The sequence below is a fragment of the Scatophagus argus genome, chromosome 4, assembly GCF_020382885.2.
Source record: "Scatophagus argus isolate fScaArg1 chromosome 4, fScaArg1.pri, whole genome shotgun sequence".
In the NCBI taxonomy this organism is placed as follows: domain Eukaryota; kingdom Metazoa; phylum Chordata; class Actinopteri; family Scatophagidae; genus Scatophagus; species Scatophagus argus.
In genome coordinates, this window is record NC_058496.1 from 23,195,189 (window position 1) to 23,199,828 (window position 4,640).

Genomic DNA, 4,640 nt, shown 5'->3' on the forward strand with positions numbered 1-4,640 from the left:
TAAAAACCATGACAATGTAAGTCCCGCTTTGGCTTCCAGCCACTCCAGTACAAAACCTATTTCAAACCATATAAGGCATAATGGAGTGGTTTGCCTGGTGTATCAGTCAGCGAAAAAAGGTCCCAGAGTTTTACTTTCCAGACAAAATGAAAAACTATATTTCGCACTATTTGCCATTTTGCCGCTGCACAGCAAACTTGTGGTTGACACCTTCAAATCTCAATGCTGAGATATATGTAGAACTGACGTATAGAAGATTTCCTGTATCTCATGAGTGTGGTATTAATTCTATTTTACATCAGCAGGCAACTGTAACTGAGAGTTACAGTGAAATAAGACGTGACCTTTTGTGGAGCATGAAACAGCTTGTGGTTGAAAGTTTCCTCAAACGATGAAACAAAAAATATGTTTATTTGTTTCCATTAAGTGTCAGACCTGAAGATGGAACATTGTTCATGTAATAAAGCCCTTTATCAACATAAATATACAGAACATATACAGGAACACTGTAAGTGTGTTAACCACAGTATGAGAAAGTCATAGATGAACCAGGGAAATGTGTGCATGTGGAGAACAGTTTCAACAATGACAGTAAGTCATTTGGACAAGACACTTTTTTTTCCTGAAATGTGCTATTTTTGTTTTATACTGTCCGACATTTATTTCACTTCACTACCATTCAGCCACAATATTAAATAGAAGCAGTTAGATGTTTTTCATGCTCTGCAAGCACTGTTTACCTCACCTACTTGCACTGTACTCCACCCTGCACTACCTCACTTTTGCACTACCTCCAGAACATATTTACGGTATTTTACTTATTTTATTTTGTTTTACCTTATTCTATTTTATTTTATTTTATTCTACTATTATATGTCCTCTTTCTTACATTCTATGTATGCACCAATCACCAAGACAAATTCCTAGTAATGTGAAACCTCTTCACTTACAATGGCAATAAAGTCTTTTCTGATTCTGATTCTGATATCATTAGCATGAAGTAGCATACCAACAATCAAATCATCCACATTAACCCCAATCTTATCTGTTTATTATGAACAATAAGACAAGACAGACAAAATACATCTATATATCACAACGGGTTATTAAACACAACACCGAGTCCAAACACTGAACACATTTTAAATTGTGCTGAAATAAGCGGTCAGGTTTCCAGTGTACTCTACTCAGCACTAACAGGGGGGTGGGGGGTGCTGCAGACGGGGACCTTTGTATTCTAATTTAGAAAATTGGGAAATTGAAATTCAGTGGTTTCCCTTGCTGGTAGACCGATGAGCTTGTATTGTACCATAAATAAATCAACGACAGAATGCAGAGTCAGTTTTTTTTGTTAAGGGCTACACTGACTGTCATGAGGAAGCATCTGCATCTGAATTCTTTACTTCTGGTTCTGCAATAATACAAGTCTCCAGCAATCCTTTAAGTTTTGTCTTATCTTGAAAATGAGAGGAAATAAAGCAATGTCAGTGTCTGCACATTTCTTTTTCCAACATTTATCAGACTGGTGTAACTTTTAGTGAGTGCCGTAACCTGTCGGGAAGGACATAATTATTTATTTTACTGGCAGTTTTTTTCGACAGTTTGTTGTTACTGGCTGTTCTGACTTTTCCGTGTAAAATGCCCTTGTAACTGTTGAATTCTTCCAAAATATTTTCTGCTCAAGTGAATGGAGCTGAGCAGTTTGATGTGTTTGTTCAGCCATGTTTTGTACATGTAGAAAAAGGCCTTAAAATTCACAGTGTTCTACCGAGGAAATTCAAGAATTTGTGCAAGTGATGAAGTTAGGTGCCTGTTTTAAAACCCGATTATTATATAGATCTAAATCACAGTCAAAATTCTGAAATTTCTGAAATCTGCCACACTGATTGCAGTGTTTGACTTTATTTCTCCATTTAGGACAACAGAGATTTAGTCTGAACTCCCTGCCAGAGACTTCCTCTTCCTCACTCCTCTAACCTGCTCTCTTATTGACTTATACTGTGCATTTTTTGAGGAAAGGAAATGTTATTCAAACTGTTTGTAAGAGGTGTTAGTTATGTTGCATCAATACCGGGATTCACTGCATTAACGCTTTATCAGATTTCACACATTTTATGCTCCTGCTTTCCTGGTGTGAAGTTTCAAGTCTGTGGCAGTTTATATGTGTGTGAAAAAGTTAATAATAACACAGTTATCATTTTTCCTCTTTCTTTATTTTTTTTCCTCTCAGCTATAAGTCAACAGAATAGGCCTTTGAGCTTTGTTTTCATTTTTTGCTCATTTACAAGTATGTTGGTAGAGGAATTAATACTATAAAATATTAATATTTCAGTCAGCTAACTTCACAAAGCATAAAACCAAAAAATGTAAAGAAAAGAAGGTAAAAATCCAGACCACAATACATGTGGTAAATTGATTGACATACATTTCACCAACCTGCCTTTTGAGCCACAATTGAAGGTTGTCTGGAACAACTGAAGTTTCATGAGGAATAATGTGTTCGGTGTCAAATGTATTTTGAGCAATTACACGAACCCTCAAGCCCAATATATCAATCTGAATCTTTTATTGTGTGCAAATCTCTTGGAGTTTCATTGCCTGTGGTGCTGGAGTGTGTTTGTTTTTCCTTATGGTCCTTTTCTTAAAAATTCCTGAAAAATATCCCAGGTAGGTCTCACATTTAGAACTCCCATTTTATGCATGATTAAACTGATTAATTTGATGTATAATTATTTATAAAAAATTTGCATGAACTTTCGGTGTCCTCTTTTGATCTACTAGAATCAGGTCCCCAACCCGATACCAGAAGAGTTGAGTATTTACTGTACGTGACCATGCTTATCTAAATTTAATCTTAGTGACAATATTATATATATATTATTTTCATATACGGGAACCACAGTCTAATTTGAGGGGATTTGAGAGTCCCCTTAGTTGATTACTTACCAGAAAAGGATGTGGTTATCAGTCAAGGACCTCCAGGGCAAATAAAGAAGTACAGGTTTGGTTTCTTGGTACTCTCCAGTAGACTGCCTAGTATTTTCTGTTCCTTATTGTGGACTGGTTCAACCCAGACTGTTGCAATTATTGTTAGTCTTTCCTGGACCTCAATGTCCATGGATCTGCTTTGGAGTTGCCAACAATAGTTTTAGAGCTCCCCTATCATGTGCTGCTGCTGTGTCTAAACAAAATTAAAATAGATTTCCTCTCTTCTGCATGATACTTTAGATATTAGTGATTTTAAACCAGCAACCTCACTGTTTGTGTAAAACTGAACTTAATAGCATCCCTGAACGGCAAAATGTGTCACTTTCTGCATCTGTAAGCAATTTTCAGGTTAAGTCACCTGTAGATTTTTGGATACTTAGAATACTCTTGTTGTATGTTGAATAGCGATGACGTGAAGATGCTGAAGAGATCTCCGCTGACACCATCTTGCTTGTATAAAAAGTTTATTACAATAAGCTCAGCATCGAATTGCACGTGCATGTGAGAGGATCCCAGCCAATATGGATCACTCTACTGAAACATCTCTATTTGTCTGCTTATATAGTTTAGTTTACATGAAAAGAGGTGTATACATCTGGACATTAACCAGTGACCTTTCCAAGGCACTGAGAGAGGGAGGAGAAAGACCATCTTCCTATCTACCATATGCCTTTGGGGCTGGGGTCATAATCACTGAGAGGCCCCAGAAAACCATACTAACCACCTACTAATCACCAGATCCCAGGATGACATCAATCATACTAATCTCCAGACACTACACTTTCAAAGACAATCAGACCCATTAAGCTCATTTCAGTAATGAAAATATTAATACATTAAAATACATGTTCCCCATATTAGTATCAAACACTGTGTGTTCTCAATTTATTACACATTAATATAGAGTTATAGCAACCTGGAAAACCAATTTATTAATAAACTGACACCCCTACACCAATTACCACATGATATATCCCAGAACCTTAAGTTGGTGCTCAGGTTGCCTGGGGACATTTACCCAAACATCCTGGAGAGGAGACACAGAGTTAAGTGACCTGTGCACGCTTGTTGCACAATCAAGCAACACATTCAGTGAAGTATTTTGGCAAAGGTCATACCACCATGACCACATATTTAAGTAACCACACTAAGTTTGTCTGTCTTTGCAGGGTAGGCCTACATCCAACCCCAGCTGAGAGGCACCTACCACATCCACAAAATAAACATCATTAATACGTGCCACAATTCCAATAAAACATTTCATGCTTGTGATTCCTGTCTTATTCCTTCCAAAACTGCTGTATACACATTCTCTTTCAACTACTAATGCTACAAAATGAAAAGAAATCTTAGAATCACTAGTAATAAGGAGGACTGACATTAACATCTAAATAGTAATGTGCAACAGTAGTGTAATTTTATTTCTAAAAGTTCAAATGTTTAGTGGTTAATAATACAAACATTTAAAATGAATAAATATCTATTATTCACTCAGGTGCATGCAGATTAAATAGGGAGTAGATCAGAACAGAAAAAGACTCTCAGGGGGGAATCCACACAGAAAAAAAAAAATCAAGCCAATTTTTTTATTTTTTTGACCTGTCATGACAGGAAGAGCGCAGGGTGCACACTTCCGTATTTCTGCTGCTTAT